The following is a 20,244-nucleotide window of genomic DNA, read 5'->3' on the forward strand; positions in this document are numbered from 1 at the left end:
CGTGCGAAACTCTATCAACGGAGACCTGTAGGCACTGATCTTCTGGATCGGTGTGGTTGTCTACTGAGAGCACTTTCATCCGAGTGATACTGATACTTCGAGAGCAAATGCAGGGGAGACGATTGCAGTCGTTTAACTAGTTCAGTTACAGTGGGTAACTGGATCAGAGTGCTGCAGATAAGTTGCTATGTCTGTGGCGAACGAGAAAAACCACAACACTGATAAAAAATCCATATATCTGTGAGCCATTAGGTAAGATCTTCGCCGTCCCAGATGAGTCCTCAGCACGCCACAAATTACATGGCAGAGAGACAAGCATGTTTGTGTGGACCCTGACTCTGGAGATTCGCAGCGTCGAAAGCTAACTCCCGGAACATGATGGTGTAACATGCGACAGTGAAAGACTCCTCGAAAATCACATTATATGGAAGAAACCATACACAAGAGATTACAGCTAAATTGGCGGGGAATCCCCGTCTGGTTAATGTTTATGTTCACTGTAACTGCTCGATTCTGTATAAGCTCTTCATCTCAGAATAACTACTGCGACGTACGTTGATTTGAACCTGGCAACTGTATCTATGCCTTGGTCTCCCACTTCAATTTTTACACCAACATTCTCTCCAAAAGAAAACTAACAATTCCTTGATCCCTCATGTGTCCTATCAACAGATTCCTTCTTTCATTCCACTTGTGCAAGACATTTCTATTTTCACTAGCTCGTTTCAGTACCTTCTCATCAGTTACGCTATCTACACATCTAATCTTAAGCATTCTTCTACAACAACAGCTTGTCTGAACTGCTTATCGTCCGCGTTTTACTTCTGTACGAGGATATATTCCAGACAGATATCTCCAGAAAAGATTGCCTAACACATAAACTTATACACTCTACGACAGAGGAAAGACGCCCCACGAAGGAATTACCCGAACGGGACGGAAATTGGTAGACGTGATGTGCATGTTCAGACAAGTAAATGATTACAATACGTTTGTTTGCATGAGCATATTCCGCAGTAGCTGCTAAGTCAATTATTGGTTTCTCCGTCTTAAGCTTTCTGCAATTTAATTGAACAGAGTTTTATACCAGACGCGTGTCGCTTTTATTTATAAAACATCGTCTGTGGTTATTAGTGTTTCTGCCTTTTGTTTACATATTCTTCAAGTCACTGCTTCTCCTCTATTTGTTAGCAGAGGCTGATGTTGAGAGACTTCGCTTCACATATCCTCTTGGCAGGCTTTGTCTTCCTATACTTTCTCTTACGCTGTATTTGCATTATTTACACTTCACCGTACTTCTGTAAATCGAACTAAAGTTATGTGTATTTTATCTCAACATCTCTCTAAATTAGTTACACTCATATACAGAAAAAACAACATCCTGAATGACAAGATAAGACGTTCATATTCACAGGACGTGTACATTAGTATGTTTTGCAGAAATGATTAGCATTTGAACTATGTCGGTCGCGGGTTCAAGGTCAACATAAATATCGCGGCGCAACACCATCCACCGGTAAAATGCACCCACGGCTCTCGTTGTTGCTCTAAGCCGAAGGTAATGGATCAGTGTGACTTGAGCAGACGTGCAGGATACCTCGCAGACGTATGCGCGAACCGTACCGTCAAATCAGTGAGTTGGAAAGAGGGAGCGCTGTATTGGCATGAGAAAATGTAATGCATCCGTCAGGGAAATTGCTGCTCGTGTAGGACCAGGTGTTTCGGTCGTGCAGCAGGTGTGTACAGAATTGTTCACGGAAGGCCATAGAACACGACGAGATGGGTCAGGTCGCATCACCCAGACCACCGCCCTAGAAGGTCGACACGACATCCGAATGGCATTGCGGGACAGATCTGCGTCCTCCTCGGCTCTGGCGTAACAGTGAAATAGTGGAATTCACCGTACACTATCAGGCGTGACAGTCCGTCGCCGTTTATTACAGCATGGGTAACGTGCGCATCATCCACTTCTCCGCCTATGTTTGACGAATGTGCAGATATGTGCTAGGTGGCAATGGTGTATGGAATGACGTCATTGTGGACACTAATGGCATCAGATAGTGTTTTCGGATGAATCCAGGTTCCATTTGTTTGAAAATGATGGCCACATTTAGGTTCGCCCCAGGCAGGTGGAGCGGCATCACAGTGACTGCATTCCCACGAGACATATAGGGTCAACTCGAGGTCTTAAGGTGCGGGTGTTTCTGGGTACAACCATAAATCACAGTTGGTGCGTGTCCAGGGCCTGTGACGAGTGTGTCCTACGTGAATGACATCCTGCGACCCGTAGCCATACTCGTTCTGCACGAAACCCCAGACGCCCTTTTTCAGTAAGCCAATGCACGATCACGTGTTGCTGCACGAACACGCGTCTTCTTGGTGTCACAGGATGTCAGACTTTTGCCCTGGCCCTTCAGGTCACCAGACTTGTCGCCAATCCAAAATGTGTGGGATATCGTAAAACGTTGGCTGTCGCGCTGCGAACCAACGCCGATTACCACAGATGAACCTTATATAACCAGGTGAAGGCAGTAGAGATGGCAATACCACAGGACGCCATTCACGCCTTATACGCATCGATGCCATCACGCATAGAACAAATTATCAGGAACCATGGCGGACCCTGTGCCTACTAGGCAACAGGACACATGCTGAACCGAGATGACTGGAATGCTAATTATTTCCACAGAACATAATAATGTACAAGTTCTGTGAATATAAATGTCCTATCTCTTTACGTTCAAGGTGATTTTTTCTGAACATGAGTATATGATGATGATGATGATGAGCGGGTGGCGTCATTGGCCGGGAGGCCCCTCGCGGGGCAGGTCCGGCCGCCATATCGCAGGTCTTATTACATTCGGGGCCACATTGGGCGACCTGCACGCCGGATGGGGATGAAATGATGATGAACACAACACAACACCCAGTCCCTGAGCGGAGAAAATCTCCGACCCAGCCGGGAATCGAACCCGGGCCCAGAGGACGGCAACCCGTCACGCTGACCACTCAGCTACTGGGGCGGACAACATGAGTATATCATGCCTCTCAGTTGCGGATGAGTTGTACCAAATCTTGTGACTTAAATGACGATTGACAAAATATCTTGATTGGGACTTGGTGCAAAATCCAACAAATCCGACAGACGTACTTCTGAATTTCATCGAGAAGTTGTACAATGAATTAAGTTTGAAACCAGTAGGATCTAATAAACAGGGGAGGTGAGGCGTATGAGCGATAGAGGTTGCTGAGACAATTATAGGCCTGTTCATCCGCAAAATGGACTAGAAGAAGGCTCAGAATTCTCGTTACAGGCCAGGGAATATCAATCAGAACAACTGTGATGGTCGTGATCAACCTAATAAAAATATATTACTAATATTTTTTACAAGGCCGTGCCGAAAACTAATGCCTCCGAATTTTAATGTGAAAACTCTCGAAACTTTTTATATAAAGTAAACGTTATTAACATTACACATCTTTATTTTTCGTGTCTACATATTTATTTCTCAACATAGTCACCCTGGCAACGAACACATTTGTCCCAAAGAGAGACAAGCTTTTAGTCCCGTCACTGTAGAATGTTTGACTTTGTTGACGAAAATACAAACTCTTCTCCGTTTGCACAGCTTCATCACTATGAAACTGAAGTCCTCGAATGCATTCTTTAAGTTTCGGAAGCAGATAAAAATCAGATGGGGCCAAGACGGGACTGTATGGATGATCATCGATGATAGTGAACCGAAGGATTCGGATTGTTCCAGATGTTCCAACGCTCGTTTTTAGTCTACCGTTGTCATCTTATGCGTGGACGAACTCTTCTGATCCGAAATTCGATTACACCTCGCTGTTTCTCTCGCATCGACATAGTTACGTTACACACGCCATCTAACACGCTACAGCCCTCTAGCAGCAGACAGCTGCAAACGTGTGGAACTGTAGGCTAAAATTGTAGGATGTCAGTAACTTTCGCTTTATTTAAAAACCTTTAAGAATTTTCTCATAAAAAATCTTCGGGATTACTTTTCAGCACGCCCTCGTATTACTGTTGTTGAAGATATGGAACAATAGGGACGATGCATTTTAATTAATAATTCGGGAACAGGGGGAGATAGCGTAGGAGTAATTCAGGTGGGTAGTTTCGTTCGTACATCGGAGGGAGAAGCGAATTCATCATTTGCGGTAAGTAGGTGTTCTGCGTTTTCCGATGATATGAGGTGCGGTAGCAACAGTAGTAATAATAGTAAAGGTATTGCTGTTGGTATTATGGAAGAAGGAGGGCTAACGTTGGGGCCATGGACTGGAAGTAGTAACGTTGTTAATAAACCTGCATTTGCAGTAAGCAGCATACTGATGAGCGCGCGTGCTATCAACTCAAACGTTTGTATGAAGTTTGTGTAACACTTGTATTAAATAATACCATATCATAATAACGTTTGGAGTGACGGAATAGTAAGTGAGACGATGATGTAGCTACTGCCATCGATACCACTGAGCAGATATCAGTGTATCTTTTTTCCATAAGGGAAGGTGACCTGACAGCTCAGGACAAAACTTTTGATTCAGCGTGGGTGCCGAAAGATGACAGAGAATTTAATGTTGCAAATTGGCGGTCATGTGAATTCGTGAACAAAGCTTTTGCATGAACCTGATGGGAAGATATATTCAAAGGTAACAAGGGAAACTGAGGGGTGAAAAACGGAAGTCGAGAAAGAGGGATATTCAACTGACTGTATAAAGGTGACAGATCTGAGTTACGGAAGGGGAGAAACAAAGGAGATTTCGGAAGCGCTTCACCGCAAGACAGATATTTAGAGAAGGAACTAAGTAAATTATAGAAATCAGTGTTAAGAATGAAAAAGCCTGAGTTCACCTGGCTTCAGGCAATTCAGGCAGCACGGTTTCAGTTGTGTCCTATTTTCATAACCAAGAGATCAAGCAGCAGAAACACGCAACTAGGATCAAAATTAGCCGGCCGCCGTTGCCGAGCGGTTCTAGGCGCTTCAGTCCGGAGCCGCGCGACTGCTACGGTCACAGGTTCGAATCCTGCCTCGGGCATGGATGTGTGTGATGTCTTTAGGTTAGTTAGGTTTAAGTAGTTCTAAGTTCTAGGAGACTGATGACCTCAGATGTTAAGTCCCATTGTGCTCAGAGCCATTTGATACATTTGTGATCAAAATTAAGACTGCTGCGGATAGGCCAAGCAAGCCTATAACTAATGAAATGCTAATAGAATTTAAATTTGGAAATATGTATTTTCCCATTTGTTATTTTATTGTTAGTGGCTGGGTGAAAACAATAGATGAAGTCACAGAAATACGAGGATGAAATGCCTCAGATTCGAGGAGGAAAGAAATCGGGTCTGTGCGTGATCGAAAGACATTCTCGTAGAGCAAAGACGTTGCACACGTGCTAAGATTATATCTTGTATTACCATTGCCTGACTAAAAAAGTGAAGCACCTGGGAAACACGGTCGGATGTCAGCGAAATTTCATACGTGTACTTCTCATCGGCGGGTGTATAAATGATTAGAGTTACAATTCTCTGTGACATGTATAATGACCACGCGACTTCATTACTGTTAGTTGTGTTTAGATTTGTTACAAGGCTTGGTAGGGTATATGAGGTGTGTCAGATGTTGAATGATGACTTTGAAGGTCACTGAGATGCCGCGTACTCGTCTGAGACAGCGCTATCAGCATCTGAGAGAGAGCCATTGAAGAACTGCATGGGAGTGTGAGGGCAGGCACACCCGTTGTCATGGTTCTTGCGACCAAGTGTGACAACTACAAGAGGGAACGTCATGCGGTGCACCAAAACATCGTAATCCGTTCACATCTGCACTTGCCACAACGCTATATGTTATCCCGCACTATTGGTCGGAGACAAGCAACAGCCGGACAACCTTTCCGTGTGTAGGCTGCCTTTCAAACCGTTTCACAAATCGCGGCTCTTGGAGCGGTACTGTGGCCAGTAGGCATGGACTGGTAATGAATGGTGTCGCCATGACCAGCAAAATCGTCAGCTTTGTACGTGAAAGAACATGCGTAGAACCCGCTCAGACGTCAACTCCATTCCAGTGTCAGTATCCAGGATAGCAAGAACGAATTACAACAGTTGCGGGCCAGAGTTACTCTCAGGAGAGGGAACAGCGCCTCTATTACGTCCTTCACAATCGAATCACTATATCGCATCCATATCAGAGGGGGTGCAATTTCACACTGAGAAGTAAGCTCATACTTCCAGAAAGAGATTTTCACTCTGCAGCGGAGTGTGCGCTGATATGAAACTTCCTGGCAGATTAAAACTGTGTCCCCGACCGAGACTCGAACTCGGGTCCTTTGCCTTTCGCGGGCACTTGCCCGCGAAAGGCAAAGGACCCGAGTTCGAGTCTCGGTCGGGCACACAGTTTTAATCTGCCAGGAAGTTTTAAGCTCATACCGTCAAGTTCATTCTAAATTTGATTTGATTTTGCAATCACTGAAGTATCTCGACATAACCTCTCAGTCCGTAGAGCTAGTTTCCTCTTTTCCTTCTTGTTGCTTCGTCAGGCAGTGTTAAGTAGTACAACTAAAGGTTTAAGAAGGAAAAAATGTATTTACGGCTGTGTAAATTCTTCTTACCTATGACTGTTGTATGTTCTAATTTACTATACACAAGACACCTTCAATTTATTTGGGTGTTTTTGTGGGTACAACTGTGTTGCCAAAGTTTCAAGTCCTGTAAATATTGAAAAAGAAGAGCAGTTTAGTGTGCGGGTGTCGAGAGAGAAGAGTGTCGTGCATCATTTGCATTTATTTCATTGTAGAGTTGGGTATAGGGCCAATGTCATTGTTTGTCCTTATTTTAAGATCAGTTAGCGCTTTCTTTTACGAACGAGGTTTTTGGTTTTGCTATTTAGTGTCTGGATTACAAGTACAAACAAATAGTTTTTAGATTTCATGTGGGTTTATTTATTTACTGAGGGTTTCAGGGCTCATTTTGTTCTGTAGTGACCCAGAAAAACATCCAAATGCATTCAAGTTACCTTGCCTATAGTAAATTAAAACGTACAATAATCACAGGTGAATAAATATAAACAACAGTAAATAGATTTTTTTTCTTAAACCAGTACCGTACTTGTACTACTTAATACTGTTGTACATGGCGATATGTTCAATGCCTGACCGTTAGAGAAAAGCACCAAGTCGGGTAAAGAGGAAACGAAACGAAGCTTCAAGAGCTGAGGGAGTATTTCGTGTTACTTTAGTGACAATAAAATCGAGTCAACTTTATAAAGAAGTTGGTAATACGAGCCCACTTCTCATAAACTGACGTACGGCCGGAAGAGCAGTGTGCTGACCACATGCCCCTCCATATCCACATCCAGTGACGCCTGTGGGTTGAGGATGACACGGCTGCCGGTCGGTACCGTAGGGTCTTCCAAGGCCTGTTCGGACGCAGTTAAGTCAATGATAATACAATATGTAATCTTTGCAAATCCACGTCTGCAACGTCTTTGCCCTACGAGAATGTCTTTCGATAACACACAGACCCGATTCCTTTCCTTCTCGAATCCGAGGCACCTCATCCTTGCATATCTGTGATTTCATCTATTAAGCTAGAAAGTCTTTGCCAAAAACTATGTTTTCAGAAAACCACCAACAGTAAAACAGCTGATGGTGATATACATATTTTCAAATTTAAATTCTATTAGCATTTCATTAGTTGTAGGCTTGCTTCGCCCACCCACTGCAATCTAAATTCTGATCCGATTAAATGTTTCTGATGCTTGATGCTTTCCATATGAAAATAGGGTACAGCTGAGATCCTGCTGCCTGAATTGCTTGAATCCAGGAGAGCACATGTTTTATCATTGTTAACATTGACTACTAAAATTCGTTTAATTCCTTCCCTAAAAATCTTGCTTCTATAAGTCACACCAATCGCCTTTAAGTAATCAACTGAATATCTCTGTAACTCGACTTCCATTCTTTCATCTCTCAGTTTCCCTTTCTTCTTTTTGGAATTTATCTTTATTCACTAATATCTCTCTACCTTTACTTCCATTCTTTCACCTTTCTTTTTGGAATGTATCCTTATTCACTATTGCACATGATCTCCACTATCCAACATTAAATTCCCTGCTATCTTTCGCTATCCAGTCTGTGTCAATATTTTTGTCCTGAGCTTTCAGGGCACCTCCCTCTGTTGGGAAAAAATACACTAATTCCGCGCTCAGTGGTATCAATGGCAGTAACCATAGCATCTACTCACCTACCAATTCAATACTCCAAACAGTACTATGTTCTGTTCTTGGGAGCAGTTCATCATTTCATGGAATTTCTACATTAACTTCATTCAAAATTTTAAAGTTAAATCAGATGCGCCCATCAGTATGCTGCTTATTTCAAATGTAGATGTATTAAAAACGTTATTACCTCCAACAGACGCCCTCATCGCTACCTCATCTTCTTCCATAGTACCAACCACAGTACCTTCTCTATCATTACTGCTGTTGGTACTACACCGCACCTCATTGGAATACTCAGTACACCTATATACCGCACACGATGGGTTCATTTCTGCCTCCGATTTGGGCGCCAAAATACCCACCTGGATCGCTCTTCTGCCGTCGCCGAATTATTAATTAAAATTCATCCTCTCCAAAATTTCATATATTTAATTTAATAAAAATAATACGAAAACGTGCTGGCGAGTAATACATCCGAATTTTCGTGTGAAAACTCTTAAAGCTATCTAAATAAAACAAATGTTGTGAGTATGTAGACTTTCCCGGCGTATTAGTTATTTGAACAAACCGACGGTGTGGCTATGGGGAGTCCTTTATCCCCCATAGTCGCTAATCCTTTTATGGAGGACTTTGAGGATATGGACCTAAAAACATCTTTTTCAAAGCCTTCGTGTTTTCTGAGATATGTTGACTATATGTTTCTTGTTTGGCCACATGGAATAGACTCTTTGCACCGGTTATTGGATCTGTAGTGACGTAACAAGACTGTTACGCCACTTGAAGTAGCCGATTGAAAGGCACGCGTACACACACGCCGACGGGCGTCAAGTCTGGAACAGGATAACTATTGAATGGTAGCAAGAAAAGTACGTAGCTGCTTTATACTTAACTTTAATAATCCTTGTGATACATCTCTCTGGACTATACAAATGCGACTCGTAAGATACATGCACTGTTACAATTGGCGCCTTGCTAGGTCGTAGCCATGGACTTAGCAGAAGGCTATTCTAACTGTCTCTCGGCAAATGAGAGGAAGGCTTCGTCCGTAATGTCGTTAGCAATGTCGTCGTACAACTGGGGCGAGTGCTCTATCGTATCTCGAGACCTGCCTTGTGGTGGCGCTAGGTCTGCGATCATACAGTGGCGACACGCGGGTCCGACATGTACTAATTGGACCGCGGCCGATTTAAACTACCACCTAGCAAGTGTGGTGTCTGGCGGTGACACCACAGGACCATTTTAATTGTCTCCATCCGAACATAAAATTTACGATGGAAATCGAAAAGGACGAAAAGTTATCTTTTTTGGATGTACTAGTTTACAGAAAGGAAGACGGAACTCTTGGACACAGTGTTTACAGGAAACCGACTCATACCGACAGGTATTTACATGCTACCAGTTGCCATCCACCTTTTCAACGTACAGGAGTCCTTCGGACCTTGGTCAATCGAGCATATGCTGCCTCGGATGCTGAAAATTTACCACAGCAGCTGCAACATCTTAAGGACGTTTTCAATAATAACGGCCATACGGACCGACAAATTCGACGTGCTTTTGAGTTTGGACCTCTACCTGAACACTCTGAAGACACCTTTAGGTCAGTGGCTTTTCATCCGTATGCTGGGAATGTGTCCGCCAAGATAGGTAGACTTTTGAAGAAATATGAGACCAGATGTATTTGTCGTCCACCAGCTAACATTCGAGCACTGCTTGGCTCTGTCAAAGATGATTTAGGTTTTAGGAAGTGTGGCGTTAACAAAATACCGTGTGAGTGCGGGAAAATGTACATTGACCAAACTGTTCGTACAGTCAACGACAGGCGTATTGAGCATTATCGTCATACGCGATTATTACAACCAGATAAATCTGCGGTGGCTGAGCATTGCCTTACAGAGGGACACAGGATGTTGTACGAGTACAATGAGGCGCAAGTAGTTGCAAGTGCTTCTCGGTATTGGGATTGTGTTCTAAAAGAATCTGTCGAAATCAGACTAGCAGATAATATTATTAACAGTGATAATGGATACCCGCTAAGTAAAACGTGGAATCCTGTTTTATCAGACATGAAGAAACAACGGCATCTGAATCTGCCGGCTATGAATAATCATTTGTAAGGAATATCATTTTCAACAGTATTCACCACCGGAGGCACTGCAACTCTTTTTGAGCCAGAGGGCGGCAGGAATGATTGAGCTCGTGCGCATTGCATGTAGCGCATGCGCTGTTGTATTTCCGATGCATATAAAGGTGCAGTCATTTGCGAGCGAAATCCGTCATTCGAGGGTTGGATCCCCTCAGTTCCGAGTCAAGGACTTACACTGCCTGGGCTACACTCAGGGTGTATCGTCGATTTGGAAGAGCCCCGGCCATTGATGTCGTGTTTCCGTCCGCCGTCACTGCTGCCCGCCGCCCAGTCCTCGCCGCACGGTGTTCGCCGCCTCCGCCACCGCCGCCGCCGCCGCCTGATCGCCGTCTCCTGGTGCTCGATGCTGCTGCTGCTGCCGTCGGCGTCTCCCGGTGCTCGCTGCTGCTGCTGCCGTCGGCGTCTCCCGGTGCTCGCCGCCGCCCCCCCCCCCCCCCCCGTTTTAATTCATTTCGTACTTCGGCGCCTCCTGTCGCTTGTGGGCACTGCCTGCGATCATGGACACGCCCACAACCACCATCATCTACATCTACCCTTCACCTGACCCCACTGTAACATCGTGGAGTGCTTCCTCTGGGATTAACCCGTCTCATCCACCTCCCCTACTCACATACTCACATTCTCCTCCCCTTCTATCTCCTCCTCATCCCTGTATCCCCACCTGTATGTCGCTGGCCCTGCTTCTACTCTTGCTCCTGCTCCTGCCACCCTCCCACGCCTGTCGCCTGCGGAGACGACTTTCCCCCACTTCCCACCCTCCACCCTACAACTACCCCCCTGAGTAACCACCCGCCGCCCCACAGTCGCCATCACAGAGCACCCCATCCTCTTACCTGGTGCCACTGCTTCACAGGAGGGCCCTGCCTCCCACCACCTCCCCATCCATCAAGTCCCTCATCCCTCCTCCCAGGCCACATCCGCCAAAAAATCTTCCAAACGACCCAGTGGCGACCTCTCCTCCATCCTCTCCTCCAAAACACCACTGCGTGCCCTACTTCCCTCTGACCCTGCCATGGATACCACCCCATAACCCTCCTCCCCAGCCACCTCCTTGTATTCCTTCGTCCTTGCCAACCTGATCCAAAATTCCTCAATGCCCACACCCTCACCCTTTAAATCTGGAAGTACATCACCCATGTACCCATTACCCAACTTATACCTCACAGAGACTGTTCTCGTCAAGTCCTCCTCACCCTCTCTCCATACTCATCTCCTCCGGTGCCTTGCCTGCTTCACCTTTGGCCCCCATCCATCCCGCCGGCCGAGCGGTTCTAGGTGCTACAGTCAGCAACCGCGCGACCGCTACGGTCGCAGGTTCGAAACCTGCCTCGAGCATGGCTGTGTGTGATGTCTTTAGGTTAGTTAGGTTTAAGTAGTTCTAAGTTCTAGGGGCTGATGACCTCAGATGTTAAGTCCCATAGTGCTCAGAGCCATTTTTTTAACCCATTTATCCCTCACCCCTTTCCTTACATACTCCTCTCCTTGTCAGCCCTTGTCCGCCAACCCTCACCACCATGATCACAAAACGCAGCCCTGTGGTCACGGAGGCTGAGGTGTTGGAGGAACTGAATGCCCACCCACCCTGGAAATCTGCTCGGCCTGCCATATTTACAAATCATCTGGCCCTACCTCCCTCATGCATATATTTACAGAGTCTGTCTCCTCCAACAACCACCTCCTCACACAGGGAGCCTTGATTTTCAACCGCCGCCACCCTGTTGACCAGATCCCATTCCCCTCCTCAATCCTACATCTGCCAGCGCTGTCTCCTGTGCAGTCACCACCCCACCCAAAACTTCAAGAACCCCCACCACCTGCCCCCATTGTAAAGCCTTCCACTTCCTTAAACAGTGTCTTAACCTCGCCTCTCCCCCTTCCTGCAACACCTGCAATGAACCTCACCCCACCTACTCCTCCAAATGCAAAGCAAAACCCTGTCCCACCAACCATGAGCTCACTGTCCCCGTTTGCCCCATCGACGCACCCATCCACCCCAACAATTCCCTCCACCCTCCTCCTATAGCAGAAGACATCATCTGGTTCCTCACCATCATCCTGCAAAACATCCATCCCTGACAGTGCCCCACACACTCCAGCAGATTTCCCTCGCCGCCCACTCTGTTCCCCTCTTAAACACTACACCACCTACTCCCACAACCAGGACCACTTTACCTTCACCTGCCTTGAAAACCTCGATTAAGCCCCTCTCCCCCTCACCCCGCTTCCTTCTCACCTCCCACCTCCTGGCATATCACCAGTATCATCTCCTCCACCTCAACATTCGCTCCCTCCCTGCCAACAAACACCTCTTCATGCATACCCCATCCCAGCACCAAGTTCACTCCTTCTTCCTTAATTAAATCTTCCTGCAACCTCACTGTGTTGTCCACACCTCCCCCTATCTCATTCACGGCAATGACAATCCCCTTCTCATCGCCCGAGGTGGGGTCGCTATTGGCCAACTCAAGCATCTCCCTGTCTGGCCACAACGCCTCCTCAATGACCCAACTGAACACCTTCTCCTCAGCATCTTTTTTCCCTCCCTCACCATCGTCTGTGCCACTATCTATATCCACCCCACAGCTCCTCTCCCCTACGACTTCATTTCCCATGTTGACTGTACCTTCTCCACCTGTGTGATTGCCGCTGACCTCAACATCCACAGCCGTGACCCTGCCACCCTTTGGCGGTGGCATCAGTTCCTTGCCACCTTCCATGGTGACCTTGTTCCTCTCCAACAACATGCCCCTCCTGAAAGTAGCTCTGCCCCCGATGTTATCCTCGCTTCCCCCTGCTCCTTGGTCACATTGCTGTGGCCATCCTCAATCCCATTGATAGTGACCATCTCCCTGTCCTTCTCACTGTCTCCTCTGCCCATGACACCCCTGCAGCTGCCTACTCAGCTGCCCCTCCAAAGTCTGTCCATGACTACCACTGTGCCAACTGGGATGCCTACCGGGAATCCATCGCCTTACAGGTCGAAAGCCACCCCCTCACCTATCACCATTCTGCTGACATCACCCATGCCTCTTCCTTCCTTCAAAAGACCTTCACTGACGCTGTGAAGGCCCATGTCCCTACCAAACTCATCCATCCTCACCACTCCATGTTTCCTCCACAGGCCGTTTTATTTCTGCGTGAATCTCACAGGATCTACCGCTCCTTCCTCCACACCTGTGACCAGGATACACTCATCCACTACCGGCAATTACAGCGACACATCTGGAACCTCCTTACAGCAGAGAAACGCCTGGTTTAGAGCCAGCCATGCACACGCCTCAACTCGACCCTCCCTGTCAACTTGATCCAAGTAGTGGTCAGCCTTCCACTGCCTTACTGGTAGCCATCCCACCCCACATTACCCTATCCTCCACGATGATTGGCCCTTTCCTGACAACCTCAGTAAGGCTAAACATTTTGCTTCCCACCTCTTCAAGGTCTTCTCCATTCCTGACGATCACCATTTTGATTACTCCCTCTTCCCCACCATCCTTGACCACACTGATACCTCTGTCCCACCATTCACCCCTAGCTTCCAGTACTTGGATCAGTTACCCCCTCTGACATCAACACTCCCATCACTGCACATGTCATCACACTCGTCCTCCGCTCCAAATGCAACACTGCCCCTTGTCATGATGGCGTCACCTACTGCCACCTCAAGGAATCCCCCCCCCCCCCCCATTCTTCCTGGCTGTCCTTGCTACCCTGTACAACGTCCTCCTCTCCACTGGATTTTACCCCGACCTGTGGAAGACTTCCCGTGTCCTGCTGTTCCCTAAACCCAACAAACCCCCCTCTGTTACCTCTTCCTATCATCCCGTCTGCCTCACCTCTGTGATTAGTAAGGTCTTCGAGACCATCCTCTCTCGCCATATTCACTGCCACCTTAACCAGCACCGCCTCCTTCCCCTTACCTAGTGTGGCTTCCAGCCTTCCTTCTCAGCTAACGACGAGCTCCTTAACCTTACCAATCTTCTTTCCCTCCAACGTAACTCCTGTCGCTCCACTGTCTTTGTTTCCCTTGACCTCCAGAACACCTACGACCATGTCTGGCATCGTGGGCTCCTCTTCAAACTCAAGACCTATGCTCTCCCTATCAACTTCGTCTGTCTCGTTGCTTCCTTCCTCTCCCATCGTCCCTCCTATGTGGCTATCCACAATTCCAACTCCCATACTGTTTATCCCTCTGCTGGCGTGCCCCAAGGCTCCGTCCTTTCCTTTCTCTTGTACACTGCTGATATTCCCAAACCTCCCCTGCCTGTTCATCTCCTCCAATTTGCTGATAACACCGCCTTCCTAGCCCTCTATCCTACCCTTCAACGGTCCCTACGTACCCTCCAAACCCACCTTGACCAGTTCACTGCTTGGTGCAACCAGTGGTTTTTTCTGTATCAAACCCTCCAAGACCCAGGCGATCATCAAAGGCTGCACCATCCGCTCTTTCCATCTCCATGATTTCTACCTCACCATTTATGGGCATCCTATCCATCTCACTCCTACCCTCAAATACCTTGGCCTCACCCTCGACCGCCACCTCACCTGGACTCACCATCTCCTTACCATCCAACATAAAGCTCACAACAGACTCTGCCTTCTGAAACTCCTGTCTGGCTAGACATGGGGTCTGGATCCTTCCACCATCCTTCACACCTACAAATCCTTGATCTGCCCCATCCTTTGTTATGCGAGAGTTGCTTGGATTTCCGCCCCTCCCATGTTCTATAAAGCCCTCCAAATCCTCGAACGCCATGCACTCCACCTCGCCTTCTGCATCCGCCTCCCATTCCCCACATGCATCCCTTACGACTTCATCCCCTTCTCCCACCTTGTCCTTTTCCTTGAACACATCTGCACCCTATATATTGTCTGCCACCTCAATCCCCCTCACCCCCTTGTGTCTCCCTTCCTCTCCACCCCCAGGCCTGTTGCCATACCTTTACCGTTGTGTCCCACCCTCTTTCCATCTTCACACCCTCCACCTCCTTTGCCAATGCAACTTCCAGCATCTGCCCCTCACGGATGATGAGCTTCACCCTGACATCTACCCTTCCTACCAACTCTAACCCCACCTTCCTCCTGCCTCCTCCTCAGGGCTCCCTCTTCTCCCCCTCCCTTCTCCTGAGTGGGTTTCCCCTCCTGTGTCCTGTCCCTCTCCTGTGCTCCCCTTCAGTGTCTATGCACTACCTTCTGCCTTGTCTTCCCTCTTCATCTCCAGCCCCACCTGTCTCCTGCCTCTTGGTGCACCTGGTGACGCCCCTACTCTTTTCATCCCTCCCCTTCTCCTGCTGCTCCTTGCTCTCCCCTCCTTTTCCATCCTCTCAGGCATCTCCCTCAGTAGGTCCCACCTGGCAGTTTTATTCTTCAACGTGTGTGCTCCAAGTGGGTTTAAAGTTTGTTGTTCTGGAGTGTTTTTAATACTGTGGCCAACTTTTAACCTGTGTATGTGACTTCAGTGTCTTTTCTGTGTTCTAAGAATCTCCAACTGTGTTTTATAACTTTATGTCGACTTTTTTAATTCTGCCCCCCCCCCCCCCCCCGAACGTCTCCATGTCAGTGTATTTTTACCTCCATCATCTCCCCTTACTCTGTTTTATATCCCCCTTTTTTATCGCCTTATATGTAACATTTTCTTCTTGTATTAGCTGTTATGTCACTCGGCTGAAGAGCGTCGGATTGCGCCGCTGACAGCCCTCCCCTGTCCATATGGGGCAGCAGAATGAAATCACAATAAAGGAAAAACAATAAAAAAACTAGTGGAATCAGTTTTCGGTGAGAACAGCGTAGATGGCGGCCAGGTGGACTGCTGAAATATTGTGCTCAGATGACAGTTTGATCGGGCTGGAAACCCGACAAGAATTTGATAAAACAAATGTTAATAACATTCTACAATTTTATTCTTCATATCTACAAACACTAACGGAAAAAATCGCAACACCAAAAAATAATTACTGTAGAGTAATGAAATCTCGGGAATAGATTTGTCTAGTTAACACGTTTATGTGATTAACATTACAAGATCACAGGTTAATGTACGCTTGAGATATTCAGTTCTGCAGTGATTTTTTCAGCTGCAATCGTGTTATTTTACGTCACAGTCCTCTTCAGTGATCGTCTGTGACGATCACTCAACACTTAAATTCGTCCGCGTTGTGACTTAGCTGCTGATGTTTTTCCGCTTTCCCTGTATGCGATACGAATCTTCTACACGATGCTTCTTGAAGCACCAAACACTTCTGCTAACTTGGCGACGGAAGCATCCACCATACTAGAGCATCGACAATTTCCCCATGTTAAAACTCACTTAGCTCCAACATAATGCATTCACGACCATACGGAACACTGTTCTAACCACGACTGACACTTGCTGGGTTTCCAGGGCAGTGCACAGAAGCCGCTTGTGCAGTCGAATGAAAATCGAACTCCCTCTACAACGGGACCATGAAATGTTTCCATTCAAAAGTAATCAGCACAAGCATCAGTGCATTTATCCCACTGGGAAACGAGACGATCAATTCCTGTTTCGTATAACAACCGCACCCACTGTTGCACCTGCCCGTCCCACTGAAAGCGACGTCCACAGGTCTTTCTTCAGGTCACCAGTGATGTGAAAATCCGGGCTGTACGGAGGATGCTGCAATGTTTCCCAACCAAATCGCTGAAGCGTGGCCTTCGTTGGCAGTGTGGAGGCGGCCGTTATCATGTGACAGGATGATTCCGTCTAACAGCATTCCTGTGCAGCTTTTGCGAAGCTTCTACATAGCGCTGCGCATTGATAGTGGTTCCACGCTCGACGAGCTGGACCAGGAGACGGCCCCCGCATTCGAAGAAGAAGATCATCATAATCTTATCGGAACGTATGTGAATAGCTTCGGATTTCTTTGACGGTGAGATGTGGGATGTTTCTGCTGTTGGCTTTGCCCTTTGCTCTCGGGCTGTCGGAATGCTGTTGGACAGAATCATCCTGTTGAGCGATACCGCCTGCCTCCACATTGCCAATCGGACGAAGGCTGCGCTTCAGCGATGTGGTTGGGAAAGATTGCAACATCATCCGTACAGCTCGTATCTTTCACTGTGTGACTTTCACATCTTTGGCTACCTGAGTGAGTGATATGCATAGGCGTTAGTTCCACTTGAACGAGAAAGTGCAAGACTTGGTATAGGTTTGGAGCCGTCAGCGACAAACCGCGTTCTACGAAACAGGAATTGAACGTCTCGTCACCAAGAGGGATAAACATCAGTACGCGTGTGCTGATTACCTTTGAATGGAACCATTCGATGATCCTGTTGTGGAGGGTACTTGGTTTTCATGTGACTGGCCCTTATACAAAAGACTGCTTAGCTCTTGCATTTGTGTTCTAACCAACATTTCTAGCACTTTTTCCATGTTTTTGTCCATTTTAATGCTATTAACTCCCTAGTCTCCTTACGAGCACCAGTCCTTCTGAAAAAAAGCAAGTAATAGCAAAACGGAGACTCTAGGACGCAATAGGCATATGTAGATAGAGTGTAATCCTTGAAAACTATATCTGCTTACAAAAACTGTGGAAAGTTACTGTTTAGACTAATCTGTTCGCCATCTTCAGATGGGGTAAGTGAGATCTGTTTCTCATTATCGAATCTTTTCTGCCACTTTAGCGTAACATAACTGACTTAATCGAATTTTCTACTAATTTAACTAGAGTATTTATCTGCAGAATTTGGATCTCCTGTCATTGTGACGTAAGACACGACACGTACCTCCATTATACTCGAAATAGAGGGAACGGGACTACTAGAGCAGGATAAGAGGCGGCCTTACTGCTGGTGAAGACGGTAACTCATGTTCCAGGAACCCCACTAGGTGAATACTATACTGTCGGACATGGTGGTACAATGGTACAATGCAAGCCTGGAAACTAAGATTGTGGGATCAAATCCCAGTCAGACACCACAAGTTTTCAGTCTTTCTTTACGCTAGCCTTCAACTGTCAATGATGTGGAGATACGCTTGGAATGACACTTGGTTCAGATTCCAGATTAAACTACAGATATCTTTTTCCCTGTAGGATTACAACGTTAGGCTAAGAGCGCACAAGTCGCCGAAGTGGGATCCAATCGAAGGAACTTGCAAACAGACAGCTGAAAATCCGTGTTGAGGGTCTTCCAGTGATTCATTCCATATGAGGATGTCTGTACTAATGCTTACTTAGTCTATGAATGGGGTTAGTGGAATTTCTGTTGCAGCGGTGATGAAAAGCAAGGGTAATGAAGAATATCTCTAGTATCTGCACACTCATGGCCAATCCATTTATTATTTATCTGGCATTATGCGCTGTGAGATGTTCTCGTGTGCATTGATGGGTGCAGTAGGAAAGAACAGTTTCAAATATACGTGCAAACTCGGGTATGTGGTGGGTGGAATAGTAGAAGAAAGTTTAATGTATCATTTCGTTTTAACTAACCAATAATCGCAAATATATACTATCGTTTTGATTATCTTGTCAAAAGTCTATTAACGAAGATGAGACTTACTTCGTACACGGAGGATGCTGAGTATCGTTTTGGTTAGAACCTACGGTGTGATATGATTAACTGATCAGTAGTTGGTACCCACTGCAAGCCATTGTTAAAAGAAATGCCTCTCTGAGCCATCAGCTGTACAAGTAAACCTTTATTCACTACCGGTTTCGATTAAATAACCATCTTCAATGAGGAAGAGCTGTACAATGGTAAGTCACAAGTACATTATCTTCGAATCAATTCCAATCATACGTTCATGCGATTGCTCCATACACTGAGACCTGAGTTTATGGAGCATTTGTATGAAAGTTAGTACATTGGAAGGGTAGGCGCAGGAGGAGGAAAGGTAGGTGCAGGGAAGGCAGACAGGATGAAAATGGTGATACAAAGAGGAAGAAAGGGTATCACTGGGAGAAATGTGATCTTAAAGAGTGCAATAATAAATGGTCTCAACAATATTATTTTCCCAACAATCGAAGCTCTTCGCAAATATTTTAGTCTTTTTTAGTGACATCATTGTTACATTCACAGGCCAATATGCTGCCAAACATTATAGAATGGTTGATGTGACCTCAACTAAAATGAGCTCATTTACTGCAGTGCTTTTATTTAGCAGCTATATTGAAATTCGAAAGTGGATTATTTACAGGGAAATAAGATCTGATTCTGATAATAATCATGTTGCTGGGGCTCTTTCTCGTGATAGAGTCAAATCTGTAACGTCCAACTTACACTTATGTGACAATGACCATCCAAATAAGTTAGAGAGGTGCCCTAAAGTGAGAAAATTATTTGACATGCTCAACACACGATTCCGGGAAGAAACAGTGATGCATTTGCGGTGTCGTCGAGTACTGAGAGCGGAGTATCAGCCACCGCAGAAATATTGCACGGAAAAGCAGTACCATGAGCCGCCAGTGAAATGGTCGTAGTTCCGAGGCGCTACCGACTCGCCTGTACCGTGAAACGCAGTCGCCAGGGTCCAGGAAGGCAGTTCTCTTTTAGGACGGATCCTGCTCACTTCCAGGAAACTCCTGTCGGAGTGACGTCGTTGTGCTGCTTAGTCGCCGTGTGACACAGCCCGCGTCAACCGTCGGGGAGAGAAGAGACTTCCGTCTCCTATGAACTGTGTCAAAGCGCCAACGCTATCAGAACTGCGTCAACCAGTTTGTGTTTTCTAGTGAGTTTAGTGAAGCCACAGTATGATCATTCTGAACTTGCATCAGATCGCCACTCAGTAATCGTGGCTTATTTAGTGTGTTCTGAACGCCAAGTCCACGTGGGCAGGCAGTCGAGTCTGGCGAGTAAAGATAGGTTTAGTTTTAATTAGTAATGTATTATTTACTCAGTGTTTTCTAATTATTA

General features: G+C 46.3%; 1 protein-coding gene across 1 annotated transcript in view; it reads left to right on the forward strand.

Moving 5' to 3' along the window:
• LOC124723121 (GTP-binding protein Di-Ras2) overlaps positions 1-20,244 on the forward strand; it is an 857,802-nt gene that overhangs the window by 474,229 nt on the left and 363,329 nt on the right. The gene's annotated exons all lie outside the window — the stretch shown is intronic.

The sequence above is a fragment of the Schistocerca piceifrons genome, chromosome X (genome assembly GCF_021461385.2).
Source record: "Schistocerca piceifrons isolate TAMUIC-IGC-003096 chromosome X, iqSchPice1.1, whole genome shotgun sequence".
Taxonomy (NCBI): Eukaryota; Metazoa; Arthropoda; class Insecta; order Orthoptera; family Acrididae; genus Schistocerca; species Schistocerca piceifrons.